The 15,290-nt window shown below is 39.0% G+C and overlaps 1 protein-coding gene across 17 annotated transcripts in view; it reads left to right on the top strand.

The window, feature by feature from the left end:
• The window catches only part of Pam (peptidylglycine alpha-amidating monooxygenase), a 274,763-nt gene that overhangs the window by 28,213 nt on the left and 231,260 nt on the right, over window positions 1–15,290 (top strand). Inside the window, exons 2-3 of one of the 17 annotated variants that reach the window (XM_030252162.1) lie at window positions 8,803–10,043; window positions 11,676–11,780. The exons of the other annotated variants lie outside the window; for them this stretch is intronic. The gene's annotated coding sequence lies outside the window, so the exon portion shown is untranslated. The remainder of the gene's footprint in view (window positions 1–8,802; window positions 10,044–11,675; window positions 11,781–15,290) is intronic. 17 annotated transcript variants of the gene reach the window in all.

Genomic DNA, 15,290 nt, shown 5'->3' with positions numbered 1-15,290 from the left:
TTGTATTTAATTTGCACGTAAACAGCTCCAGTGGATTTCAGCACTAGTCACAGAACCCAATGGTAATCAAAAGCATATGCTTGATGTCCTGGATAAGAAGTGAACAGATATGAAGTAATTATCTTTCATGACTTAACCACCCAATTCAGCCTGCTTTATGTTGTTGTGAACCAAGTGTGGAATTTATGTATTAAAAATAAAAATTTATAATAAGTGACTGCCCACATACTTTATCTGAAGGGCAATTACCCTTCATAAGCTCCATAACTCAGCTGCTTTGATGAACGTGGCAGTGAATTATTATGCTCTTTGCTTTGTGAGAAAGACTTTAATAACTTCATCATGCCATGGGTGTCTCCAAGTTATGGATTGCATGCGAAGTGTAATAACTCTTCCTTTTCAATAGAAACTACATTTCTCTTCTCAAGTGGTCAGTAATTTACAGTGAATAGTTTGAAAAATGGTGACTTTTTAGCTTTAGATTATATTTCCTTGAATAGTGGAGATGAATTACCTTATGTAATTTAAAATTAGTAGAGGACTACTCATTTCTAAAAAGTGTCTTCTTTTTTAGACAATGCCATGTAATAGGTTGTACCATCTCTCCCATGAGCTGGCTGGGCTACATGAAGTTTGAGAGGGTAAGAAAGCGAGTATTTTGTTAGGAAGAGGATCCTAATTTGATCCAAATCACACTACTACATCCTTGTTCCACTTGGCTAGAATTCATCCCATTAAGTAACTATTATTTTAACAGCAAAACTGTGAGCTTTTGTGACATTAAGAAAACACATGTGTTATCTGTAAGTTGGAGATAAGAATATGTTGATAGTTGGAATGGAACTTAACAAGATACAAGGACAGAAGTTTGGCACTGAAGTGCCCTGATGTTTGACACTCAAAGCAAGAAGCTAGAAGGGGCCCAGAAACAAGAAGAATGTTTATAAATGACACCACTAGAGAAAACCTGGTTAAGAATGGCATTATTGGGAGATTTAGCTTAAGCTGTAGATTTATAAGCAGCACTTTCTTTCTCTCTTTCTCTCTCTCTCTCTTTCTTCTTTCTTTCTCTTTCTTCCTTTCTCTCTCTCTTTCTTCTTCCTTTCTTTCTTTCTTTCTTTCTTCCTCTCTCTCTCTTTCTCTCTCTCTTTCTTTTCTTTTTCTTAGAATTTTAATAGTACAATGAAAGAACAAAATAACTCTCACACTGTTAAAAATGTAGTATGAAGACTGGATTCGACGATCATTAACGAAAACTATGATTATGAAAGTTGGAGTTTAATTTCTGGGTACACAGTCCCCAAATTTATATTTTATGACAATCCTTACCACAGCAATCCTCACAGAGCTCTAAAAGGGAAAATAATGCAAGAACCCAACAATAGATGAATATATGAACAAACCACAGACCGAGGCATGGTTTATTATACTATTTTGCATTTAAAAAGGCATGAAATCATGACAACTGCCAAAACATGGAAGAACCATGAACATATGCTAAGGGAAATACGTCAGGCACAGAAGGAAAACTAGGCTTTGGTTTCAGTTAAACGAGATATAGTATTGGCAGACAGAAAATAGAATGCTGGTCATGAAAGGATGCAGGAAGAGAAGTTTCAATAAGAATGGCCACCAAAGGACCCTACGTTTGAATGTTTAGTGACCAGGGAATGGCATTCCTTGAGAAGAATTAGGAGGTGTGGCCTTGTAGGAGTAGGTGTGGCCTTGTAGGAGTAGGTGTGGCCTTGTTGGAGGAAGTATGCCACTGGGGGTGGGTTTTGAGGTAACAAAAACCCAAGCCAGGCTTAGTGGCTCTCTCTTCCTGCTGCCTGTGGATCTGGATGTAGAACTCTCAGTTACTTCTCCATCACCATGTCTGCTTCTGTGTGACCATGCTCCCATGCCATGATGATACGGGACTAAACTAGTGAAACTGTAAGCCAGCCCCAATTAAATGCTTTCTTTTATATGGGTTCCCGTGGTCATGGTTTCTCTTTATAGCAGTAGAGCAATGATCAAGACAAGAGGAGTGGGACGTTAGTGTTTAATAGATACAGTTGTGGCTAGGGAAGATGAAAGTGTTTTGGTAGTGAATAACGGCAATCAATACACAAGAATGTGAATACGCTTGATGCTGCTGAATACATACCTAAAATACTTAAAATGGTAAGTACTTTATTATGAATGCTTTGCCACTAGCTTGCTAAAAAAGCATTGCAAGGCAATAAAATGTTTTTAGTTATTTAGAGAAGAAACTAACAAGTCAAGTAAAAGGGTTAGCTAATTATTCATGTTCATAAATATTCAGCAGTTATTGTTAGGCTAAGTTTGCGAAAAATACAATTTCCTTATCTTGCATATATCTGGGAAATGATTTGAGCATAATTTTCTTTCAGTACTTGACATGATTCTTGCAACAAGGAAAACACTCGGTAAATATTTGCTGATTGATATTTGTTTATTCAGGAAATTATAGTCATAAATTCATATGCAAAGCAATCAGCAGCATCTCAACAGCTCTTTAAGCCTACCTGCATGCTCAGTGGAGGGAGAAAATAACTTTTAAAACACTATTTTTAAATGTAGCGTCAGATGTGTTAGATTATGGGAACTAAATATGCCTTAACTGTTGTAAAACATACCATGAATTTTTGCTGTTGAAATAAAGACACCACTGAGGAATGAACAATTACTTTGGCTGAAAATCTCTGTCTAGGATCAACGGCACTATTAACCACATTCTATAGAGATGTACAACTGCTGCTTCTGAGAGGTACCTGAACATCTGGGCACTCACCTTACTACGGTCGTAGCTTCGTCTAAGACTCTAATTTTTGTTGTTTTGTTTTGTTTTTTGAGACAGGGTTTCTGTTTGTAGTCTAGCTGTCTTGGAACTCCCTTTGTGGATCAGAGTGGTCTTGAACTCAGAGACCCACCTGCCTTTGCCACCTGAGTGGTGGAAAATCTGTGATTCACATGAGAACGATTTGACTGTTATCCAGGGAAGAGATCTGAGTGCTGTGGTGGGAAATTTTCTTCACAATTTTGTGGCCACTCTTGCCAAATAAAGACTTGAAGCTCTTTTCCCAATTTCTCTAAGCAGAGGAGTCTTTGTTAGACTCTTCATAGATAAAAGTCATTTTCATTATTCTGAGCTGTGTAAAATTCTATTTATCAGAAACCACACAGCACCAGAGAAATTAACCAAAGTTATTTTTTCAGAGCAGTTATACTTTCTTCCATTGTTTTCTTAAACTATAATGATTTAATTTAGAAAATCAGGAAATGTAGGAGTCATATACGATTATCTTGCAGACAGTACATTCAAGCAGTAAGCACTGACATCAGTTATTTGCGTATTCTAATGCTGGGTCCATGCATGTGTGCACAGGCAGAAATAAAAATCTAGGGGCATAGACTTGATCTTGATGCTTACTGTGCTGTGGAGCCTGCATGCTTTCAATAAGCATTAGACAGCATTTTCTCCTCCTCTCTAAATGCCTCTTCACAGCTGCTTTCTGAGTAGGTATATTATATTATAATTTATTATATTATGTTAATCATCTTTATAGGAATTTTCAAGATTATCTGCTATTATAAATAAAATTCTAATAAAAGCATGTTTCCTTTTATGCCCATTTCTATTTTCTTAGAGGTAAGCAGTTAGATATAAAATTAAATAAAGGGCTACAAATATGTTAGCAGTCTGATGAGTCTGCACTACCTTCAGAAAGGTCTCGTGACTCTATGCATCTGTAGAATGCTGTATGGAACACATAGTCCCCACATTCAGATGAATCTTGATTATTCCCAACTTTAGAAATAAAAATGGTAAAATAGGGATCATAATTCAAATGTGTGTTGGTGTCATGACCACATTTATGTAATCCTGTAATCTTTATGCATGGAAATAATGAGTTTTACATGCTCTGCATACTGTGGAGAAGTGTTTGGATCTGTTCTATATGCCTGTAAGACCTGTGTGCCAAAAGCTTATCCTAGTAGAATATTTCTTCTATTGCTGTTAATCAACACCCACCCTTTGGATTTTTCTGTTTTCAAAATTAAGATAGACTTTACAAATAATACAACAGTCTACAAATTTATTTGTGATTTGTTCTTGAATGGACGATCCATATATATATATATATAGTCATTGTCCTTTTTGTTGATGTTGTTTTGGACACTGCTAGAAACTTAACCCAGGGCCTCCTGTATTTGAGGCAGGAGAATGACCACTGAGCTGTATTCCCAGGCCCAGATCTCTTTTTTTTATTTCCCGGTGAGACAGATGTATTGTGAGTCTATCAGCTGTGCAGCACTTTGCCTTGCCGTAGATAAGTAGGTAACTTCAGATAGCCAACCTCTGGGGTCTTCTCTAGGATATGGTGGAAGTTCCTCCAAGGAGGGCAAAGCTGTAATGAACACTTCTAACAGCCTGCTTCCTTGCTCTGCGTTTTAGTGCAGCCCAAAGTCAGTGTCATTTTACTGGTTAACAAACCTTGCTAATTGTATCTGTTCCAAGAAGGAGACAACAATAATGGTTCTGTTTGTTTATTCTGTTGTTCAAAACAGGGTGTCACTCTGTAACCCTGGCTGGCCTGCAAAACTCACAGAGATCTGCCTGCTTCTGTCTCTCAGGTGCTGGGATTGGAGTAGTATGCCCCATACCAGGACTGAAGTAATGGGCAATATCAGTGCTCATGTTAATGTGGAAGGGGCATATTTCCTGGTGTCCCAAACCTAGACAAAGAGCTAGAGATCACTAATGACTGCTGGAAGAGTTAGCCTCTCCGAGGCATGAGCCCCCCTTTTAGTTGTTCAACACAGAGTGATCAGTCTTGAGACCATAAACACACAAACAACAAAACAGACACAGGATGTTAAGTGTATATATCACACACAACAGGTGTGTACATGTAACAAATATAATCAAATACAACGAGGTTGCATGGGAATGGCAGGGGTTGGAGGAAGGATAACTGGAAAGTCAAGAGGAAAAGGAGAGGGTGGAAGTCAGATAATTGCAATTATAGCTAAGGAATAAATAAGTCGAATAGAAAAAATACTAAGTGGGTATTGAGTAGGATTATGATCCTTTTTTCCCATGAGAGGAGATTACAGACATTTATTATTTTGAAGTTATAACTTATTTTGAAACAGGACTTGTGTGCATTTAAAAAGTTCATGTGTGATTTATGAAGACTTTCATTAATACATGCATGTGGCTGGGTTTGGGCTTGTGTTCTAGAGGATAGGAAAATTGCCAGAGTTATGGTCTTAAGAAACAGGCTGGTGGTAAATGAAGTCTTTATTGTTATTAATTGCTCTCCAATCAGTAGTGATACAAGGCATGGATATGAAAAGTCCCGAGGCTGCAATGTTTAAGATAAATATTTACCACATTCCAGGAAGTGAATCTATTTATATAAGATGTGTTCAGCAGTTGCACAATGTTTTTCCTTTCTTTCTGCTTTATCCTTTTACTAAACATTTGACTCTAAAGGTCTTGGTTGCCTTGGGGCACTTGACGTGGGATCTCTTAAACTCTGCAAATACATCATGTGTGCGGCTTCAGTTGCTACCTCCTGGTATTGTGAAGAGTTACATCGGGAAAAGCTAATGAAAATTTTATAATTTCAGATCTCCTCTTAATACGCTAGAGGAGAGCCCTGCTTGAATATATTCTACAAACCTTATTTTTATGAAGTGAAGAACTTCTAACACAAAATTACTGTGCGTCATTTTTCTTAGAAGTTAGAATGCAACTTGGTAGTTTTTGTTCCTCAGGATGGTCTCTCACTGACTAGGAGTTTAAGTAGCAGAAGATAATGTGTTTTCTGTAGAAATAAAGGCAAGAAGTCTTTGGTCATGTGCTTAGAACATAAGTGAAGATGGTAACCAAATACTCTCATATACCAAGTAATTTTTGTCCTCTGAAAGCTCCCTTTTACATAGTGTTACATAGGAGTCTTGTCCTTATAGGAACCGAATTATTATTTCTATGCCAAAATGATGCCAATCCTAACTTTTTCTCAGAAAGTCATTTTAAGCTTATTGATTTTATGTGTCTATATACATGTCTGATGCCTGAGAAAGCCAGAAGCAGGTATCAGATTCTCTGGCACTAGGGATACAGATAGCAGTGGTGAGCCACCACACGTATGCAGAGGATTGAACCTGGGTCACTGGCAGGGCAGCCAGTGCTCTTAACCCTTGAATAGTCTCTCCACATCACCTAGCCTTCTAATGTGAGTGTGTGTGTGTGTGTGTGTGTGTGTGTATGTGTGTGTGTGTGTGTGTGTGTAACTGTTCTTAGCATGTAGAAGAGAAAAAGGATGGCAGGGTGCAGTGATAGGTATGTTAATTAACTGGGGTGAAACTTTCATATAAAATAGAGCAAGACATTACATTGTACCCCATAATGGCTTCAATTATCAATCAAAAATAAATTTTAAAACTTTGTAAATATGCCCTCCTTTAAATCTGAGAGGTTTTTCTTAAACGTCTAAGTGTCCTGTACTTAAAACTATTAGAAGAGATACATACACAGATGTATGTTTAATCCACCACACATAAATTCCAAAGTGCATAGACTTGTCTGTTCCTAATACCTCACTTCATACAAGTGGAGACATGTTAAATTGGATATTGTTGCAAAGTCTTCAGGATGACCTCGTAGAGTACAAAATAGGTCCATATATCAATATAATTATGTTAAGTGCAAGTGGCAAGTGTATTTTAAAGCTCAAAGAACAATGGCATGGAAATACCCTTACATAAAAAACAGAACCAAAAACTGGTTAGCAAGTGATTTTAAATGAATTTGGATAACATGAAATGCCTTAAGTAGTTTAACAACAATTTTATACCAGACATAAACAAAATTAACTTACCGGTTTTGTGAAGTTGAACTATATAGCAGATTACACACACACACACACTTCTAAACCAGAAGTGTGGAAAATTATCTGGCTTAACAAATTAAATGTATGATTCCTTTTTTATTTTACTTTTTTTTTCATTCATTGACCACATTTAAATAACTACTGATTTCTATTGGAGAAATTTAAATAAAATTCATTATGTATTTAATGACTTCGAATATATAATGTACTTGTAGTGGTTTCTTTATCCTTGGCCAGTTACTCCTTGAGACTTTAACTTCCTGCTTCGTAGAGTTAATTTAAATTATCCTCTAAACATGAATGACTGAAACACATCACCTTCTGAGCTATGTACATTGGGAGTTACTGTACCATGGGCTAGGCAGGACCACGAGGTTCCCTGGGAGGCACGGGGAACAGTCCTTAGCCTCAGGTGTGACTGAGCTGATGGAATGACCTTTGCTTGCAATGCATTTGGAGAAGTAGCTTCTTAATGATTTATGTTATTCTGTTGGAGACAGGAATCGTTAAGTCCAGTCCAAGACAAAACATTTGAAGCATTTGCAGGATGCGGTTAGATTGGGAGATTTTCTTTACTGCTTTAAAATAAAAGAGTTAGTATTACAAGATTCCCCTTAGCCTGTGTGGTTATCAGTGTAGACTTTTAAGAAGTATTATTTGTTTTGTGGAAAACTGAAGACAATTTTCTTAAATAGCATATTAAGTGCTATTTGTGGTTAAGCTAATTCTCCTATAAGAAATTACAAAATTGCGTGGTGGTGCACTCCTTTAATCCCAGCACTTGGGAGGCAGAGGCAGGCAGATTTCTAAGTTCGAGGCCAGCCTGGTCTACAAAGTGAGTTCCAGGACAGCCAGGGCTATACAGAGAAACCCTGTCTCGAAAAAAACAAAAAAAGAAAGAAAGAAAGAGAGAGAGAAAGAGAGAGAGAAGAGAAGAGAAGAGAAGAGAAGAGAAGAGAAGAGAAGAGAAGAGAAGAGAAGAGAAAAAAAGAAATTACAAAATCACCTCTATCTATTTACCATGTAAAATGCAACCATGGAAATCCTCATGGCAGTTTTCTTACTTCAGAGCTGTATTTCAGCTTCTAATGGAGTGATTCATGAAGGAATTCCTGTTTCTGGTGTGGTGTCCACTTTTGGCACTGTGGCTTTTCCTAAGCATAAGCAATTACTCTAGACAGGGGCAAACAGGAAGAGTGTTGAAAATGTGAGATGCCTTACCCAGCTCCTGTGCATTCTCAGTTTCTTGCTTTGGCTGCTGATTTTTTTTTCTCATTCTTTAGATAAAACTCAAATCACTTTTGGGAATTTTGGAGAAATCGTGAGGAGAGCCGTCATTTGGAGCTTAGTCTAACTCCAGTGTTGAGATGCTCATTTCTCCTGTACAATGAAGACTTTAAAGGTGTTTGTCAGAGCAACTCCTGCTGAGCTAATGTGTGTGCACTGATATCTCTGGGCATTGTTACTATCAGTTTTGTATCAGGCTTCCTAGCTATTTCCTTTGTGTATTAGCAAAATGATTTTTCTTAAAAGTTGCCCTTCTGACAAAGAAAGAAATCTTTGCTCCTTGTAGAGAGAACTCTAAATGGAAGGACCTGGAACATCTGTATTCATGGCAGGCTATAGTGTTGATGTCAGAGATGTCTGCTGATTGACCTTCATTCTTGACTGAACGTCGGGAAAATATGCATAATTGGGCCTTTGTCCACAAACAAATAGCAAATGTCTCTAGTGGAAACAGAGAACTCTATTTCCTCTGCTTTGGGTATGGAAAAGGAACTCTTTCCCAGCCCTGTTATCAGAGGGTCTAATGATTTAATTTTCTTGAAATCTTCCACTTTGGCAAGCAACTTTTTATTAATCCTAATTTATTTTGTTTAATTTATATTTATAGGTCCAGAGGCCAATAATATCACACAGGAGAAATGCCTTTTGTTAAATGACCAAACACACCTTTGTTGACACATTGGACATCAACAAAACATTCCGTGGTCTGGTGATAGATTTTGGATTAAGGTATTTGAGAGCGACCTTGAGCTGGCTACCAGGAATCCAATGGAAGTTTTAAAGTCACCTTCGATTGAGTCAGTTCAGTGACAAGGAGCCCAACAGAGCCTGAGCCCTCTGAACTGAAGTTTGAACTGTACTGACCCTTCGTGAAGTCAGTCCTCAGGGGCTGTCCTGCATGCATACTAGACCTAGGACCTGGGTTTGGTGGTGAATAGTCTCAGACTTTCAGGCACCTCTCTGCCTCTGTAACTAGCAAGTTAATATGGTAGCCGGCCATTTGTTTACTTTGTATCTCCTTCATAGCAGACATGGTACTTACTTAGTTCTGTGAGAGTGTCTGGAGTTAGATGATGGTTTCCGACTATTGTTTTAAAATTACTGTTAGCATTGTGAAGGTTTTGAGTGGTCACATTTTCAGCAGTGATAATTAACTTTGTCCATGTTGCTGTGAGACTATTGTATGTAAAACAATTGAAAAGGACATCTTGTTTCCTAGTGTGTCTTTTGTTCAGCAGCTCAGTATAGTTTGGACCTACTATAGAAGCATGCAGACCAGAAGGTTAAACTAAATTTTTTTGAAAGCTGCATTTTTATCTTGTAAATGAAATACAACTTTTTCCCAAGTAGGTATTAGAAATGCATGAATTTATTAGACAGAGAAGAGAAACTTGTATCTCTCCAACACTGGGGTTTTAAGACTATTTTGAAGTTGTTAAGTACAAATATTTTAGTAAATAATATCAGGTCTAGTATTTGTGCGCTAAAAGTCATCTGAGTTGCATGGAATTGGCTGCTAACCTCATCTGGCAAATACTGATGATTGCCATAAAAATCAAACATTTTAACCTCCCTTTACTGTTGGAATTTTTGTAGACCCTTCACAGTGACTTTAAGAGCATCAGTACTGAAGCCTAATTCTCAATTTCTGGGCGAAGATTCACCATGGTGAATAATTGACAAAGGTTTCTCAGCTGTCCAGGGCTAATACATTCATGTGACTGTTAGTGTTAGCCTCAAATGGAGTCCTGCATCTTTTCTTGCCACCATACTCTCTGCAACCAAACCACATCAACTCTGGGCTCGAGCTCAGGCGACATCTTGAAATTAGCTTGTATATGTTGCTTGGTAAGTGTTCACCGTATTTTTCCTGTTGTGATATGAAGAGAGACAATGAGGAGCCTCATATTTATTTATACACAGTACATATTAGAGCTGGCATTTTGCCACAGAACCTTGACAAGGGCGGAATATTTGCGGGTTTTGTATTTAAGGCGTAACTTCTGAGTTGGAGTTCTAAATTTCGTTTATTCCCTTAGGTAATTAACTGCTTTTCAGCATGCAGAGGACATGTATTATTGGAATTTTTATTTTTATTATTTTTTTTTTTTTAGTGTTTAAACTTAGTAGATGTCCTTTCTTTAAACTTAGGCACTAAAAATTCTCGACATCAAAGAAGCCTGCGGTTCCTGTTTGTGGCTAGTGTTAATCATCCTTCAGCAGTACTTTGAAGTGAGCTTTCTCCTGCCTTTTTCTCTTCTGAACTCAGCGGGGGCTCATGAATAAACCCAACTCCTCTGATAGGGATAGTATATTATTGTTCCTGCCTGTGGCTCTTTCTAATACAAACTCCATTTCTGGTTAGTTTGCTGAAATCAAATCAGTATAACAGAGGCCATCTTTTTTTTTCCCCCCTTTCTGCTTATAAACCTCTCTCTCAGAACACTGGGAGGAAAGCCTGCCTGGCAGGTGAGCAAGTGAGTGAGTGCTTTGGGGAGAGTTTTCTGCCTATTGCATTCCTTTTGTTATTTGTTGTTTTAGTTCAGGGGTTCTCAACCTGTGGCTCATGAACCCCTTTGCGGTTGTAATATCAGATATCTTGTATGTCAGATGTTTCCATTACAGTTCCTAACACTAGCAAAATTACAGTTACATAGTAGCAGCAAAACAACTTAATGATTGGAGGTCACCACAACATGAGGAAAGTTGAAAACCACTGTTTTTGTCTTATTACCTGCTTTGTGTTGCTTCGCACTGGTCTGCATCCCTAAAAGATGAAGCCCCTGTCCTTTAGAACTAGATTGTTGAAGATTCCTGTCTTCCCATTTAACTATACGAATTTGTTGTTATGTGGGTAAAGGTATCCAAGAGCAATCACTTAATTTTAGAATGTGTGCCTGCTGTGTGTGCACATTTTAAAGCAGCGATAAGGAGCAGTTAGGCTGGAGGGTAGCTGACTCACTGCTGCTGAAAGACCTTGGACTTCTGACAGGAACATTAAGCCATCTTAGTTTTAAAAAGTTACTTAATCACTAAATCGGGTAGGAGTTGCTATTTTCACTAACGGTGTGTTTATAACTGATCTCACTATAGAAATGAATGGTGCCCGTATGCCCACTTCAGAATACAGCCTGTGAATAAAGAAAACAGAATACGCTAGCTGAGTGCTCGTTGTATAATATACCCCATGTCCAAGTCAGAGGATTATGCTAGCTGGAATTTTAAAAATGTATTTGAGGAAATAAAAGTAAAAAGGCTCCTTTTGAAATTTTTTACATGTATGCCAGAAGGTTGGGGTTTATGGTCTTCAGACTTGTTACACCCCAATTTTGTAGGCCAGTCACTTTTAACAAGAGATTGTCTCTACGCTGTAGATTTAAGATATGTAACATATCCTTATATCCCGAGAAGTAAGTATCAAAACAAAAACAAGTCCCAGTGCCTTGGCAACCTTATTCTTTATCTCACTTGTATGCACAGTGAGCTCCTCCTGGCTTCACAATCCTTCTGGACACAGAATGGATGGCAAGAAGGCTCTGCTGCTTCCTAGGTGTTGGTTGACATGAGCTGTATCACCTGCCTGAGGTAATCTGACTCTCCTCACCTTTCCGCTGCATTTGCTAATGATTCCCTAGTACAGACTCAAAGTCAGTTACGGGAAGAGGTGGGGGTAGACAGATGTAACCCTCCTTGTGGGCAATGACTGGACAGCGTGCTTCACGAAGCTACAATTTGGCTCCCGATTTTGAGTTTCCAGGTGTATGCTCTCCCTGCCACTTCACTCACGCGTTCGATGTCCACATGTTCCTTCACTGGGCATTCTGATGTGGGCCTCTCTGTTCTTCTTTGCCTCTTGCCGTTGTAGCCATCCTGGGCTTATCATCTCCAAACAGTCGAGGCCCATTTCTTTGAACGATTACTCTTGCCTTGAGGAGTCGGCCCTGGTCCATGCTCCTTGTCCCTCCTTATTGTACTGCAGCTTCTTTGGACACCACACATCCCGCTGGCCAGTCAGGGCATGTCTCGCCATCACGTGGTATGGCTCTTCTGTGCCGCCTTCTACTTATATAAAAATAGCTATGACTTGCTCTTCTTTTCATTTCCCACATAGGGGAAAACGCACTCTTTTCAGCAATGTATCTCCAGTGCCTTAGTGGTAGTCTTTCCTGAATTTTAAAGGTGACAAATCCGAGGTTCGGGGAAGCTATGTAACTGGTCTAACTGCACAGAGATTGGATGCAGTAGACTCCGTGGTCGGTTCTAAAAGTGCTTTGAACATCGCCTCCCTTTTCACAACTGGAATTCGGGAATCTTATTAGGACAGAGGAGGAGGGTGATGTGGTAAGTTCTTGGATCATCTTCTGAGCGTCTGAATGGGTAATAATTGTTTCCACAGCATCTCAGACAAGCATTGGTCCTGAACACTTCATAGTCTGTTATCCTTAGCTGAGCTTCTCTACCCTCTTCTTTTACCTTCAGTGCTCAGTCCGTGCATAATTAATATTTTACAAGACCGCATTTGCTCTCTGACTGCAGCACAACAGCAACAGGACACTAGATTTCGAAGAACCTCCCCATGCGCTAGAATCTGTAGTTTTTTCATACAGATGAAATTTTCTACCTGACTTGAGGTATTTTCTAATAAATGCTTCTGTTTCTTGGGCACTCCGTGCCTGACAGTGACGGTAGTTATCTCGTTCCTCTGTTTTTCCCAATCTACTGTTTCTGCTTTGGTTTTAACTCTCTTGTTCTGGACATGGCTCCTGTTGACTGGAGTCCTTACTTTTGTCTTCCTCTCCCCAGTGTGGCATTATAACTGACCTATTGATGTTTTAACCTCATATGGGACTTAAACAAGCTTCCTCATAATTAATATCATCATTAAACTGTATAAATTGTGTTTTAGATTTCAGAAGAAAAATGACAAAGAAAATGAAGGTAGTTCATTAAAATGGGCTGATTCACTGCAGGAATTCCACACAGCATGTGAAGGGGTGGGAGGGGGAGATGCAGAGGTTTGGATATTCTTTTCTAAGAGCAATATTTGATGTATACTGCTTGGCTTGACCTTTAAGAAGTCACTGACATGATTTGGGAACTGCCAGTAAATCTGCTTTAATAAGTTAAAGGGAAGAGAATCCAGCATTGTACCACTGACTGGTTGATTAATTTAAATCCAGAGATACAGTCTTCCTGAACGCCTGCCCGTCGCAGGGTCCACACACAGAAGGGATGCTATTCAGAAGCACTGAGCCCAATCTGGCTGTCAGACCCTTTCTGCTCTGCTGGACCTCTTAGGCTGCAGGCATCATCCTTAACCCCTTAGTGCCTGCTTCAATTCCTATGCATGCTCCCCATTTCCCTCAGGGTTCTTTATTTGTATCCTAGGGAAGAGGTATTTTAAATCAGACTAATCAAAGGGCTCACATAGGAAGCTAGCTTCAACTAGATTCTTTAGAAAAAAAAATATTAGAGCTTAATCCCTCACTTCTGAGAATTGTAATCAAAATTAGAATCACGAAATGCCGAAATAAGTTTTAGGCATTAAAGTAAGCCACAGTGTATAATTCCTTGGCTTTTAGATTCAAGACACTAAGGGCTTTGCTATCTGTGTTCAGTTTAGGATATGGGTGTAAAATGCTGGACTCTTGAATGAGTTAAAAAGTACAGTGAAGAGATAATCCTTGACCTTTAAATGAAAGCAAAATTTAAATTCTTTGAGGATAAAAGGGAGTAGCTTCATTTCTTTTGGACTGAGAAGTGGCCTCCAGAGGCGCCTGCGCCACCTTCTGCACTCCATAGAAACTGCATACATATGGTGCACAGCCATCCATGCAGGCAAAACACTGCTACACATATCTGAGGGGGCCACCTCCTTAGAGGAGAAGGGGAGGGGGGGAAGGGGAAGAATTGAGGGAGGGGGTAACTAGAAGGGAACAGTGAGCAGGATGTAAAGTGAATAAAAATTTAATAATGGAAACTAATAGAAAATTAAAACAAAAAAAGCAATTAATAAACCCAAAGCCAACCAAACCACACACATACACACACAAAAGAAAAGATTTCTTACATGGGTGAATCTATCGGGTCTCCTTGCAGAAAAGGTAGCTATTTATTAGAAGGTAGAAGTCCAAATGAGAGACGCAATGGGAAATCAGGGGAATTAGAAGTTGAATGGTAGAAATGATGGAATCTAGTTGAGCAGTTGTTTGTTTTGTTTTGTTTTGTTTTGTTTTTTGTCTTGTTTTCATCTTTTGAAAGCAAAATTCATATTGAGACCTTAGCGAGGCACACAGGGTTCTTTTTTAAAAAGCTTAAGTAAAAGCGTTAATCATAAGAACCTTGCAAAGTTGAAAGTAGGATTTTGAAATTTGTGTTCATTCACTGCTGACTGAGTGAACGTTCTAGGTAGTGGCTAGGAAGCATGTGTAGACTACATTTCAGAAGCTTAGAGGAAGTAGGGAAATTGCAGCAACTGTGCATCTTTTTTTTTTCTTTTTTTTTTCTCTGTTACTTGCAGGGGAGGAACAGCGCACTTGTTAAGTACAGACTCTACCAGTGAGTAACAGTCCTAGGCCCACAAAAGAATAAGGGTGGCTAGAGAGATCAAGAACTTCAGCAATGCTGAGATCCAGATCTCTTGCAGGGGAGAGAGATAGGTCTTGGTGGGTGGGGAAGGTTTCATTGATAGGAAGAGATGAAAGTAATGTGGAGACAAGGTGGGGTGGGACGGTAGATACATACGGACTTTCCTGAAAAGGAAGCAGCGGCCATTTCTAGAACGGAGAAAGCACAGGATTGTTAGTGTGTTGGATTGTCTAGTGGGCTACTGTCTGAGGTGCTCAGAGGTAAGACTGGATGTGTTGATGCAGTGTCCTACAGGGGGAGCCTTTTAGAATCTTGACCAGCGGTAAACTGGACAAGATAGTTAAAGACTTATCAAGGACAAAGTAATGATCACAGATGGACCAGAAGAAGGTTACACTGAAGACAGAAGTCAGTAATGAGAGGAGAAAGTTATAAGATGTCAGATAGAAAGACGCCAGGGGACAGGTCACTAAATTTGACCGGTACCTGGCTTTCTTTTTTTTTTTA

The sequence above is a fragment of the Mus musculus genome, chromosome 1, assembly GCF_000001635.26.
Source record: "Mus musculus strain C57BL/6J chromosome 1, GRCm38.p6 C57BL/6J".
NCBI lineage: Eukaryota > Metazoa > Chordata > Mammalia > Rodentia > Muridae > Mus > Mus musculus.
Note: the sequence above shows the minus strand (reverse complement) of the source record. Positions and strands in the feature narration are given on the sequence as shown.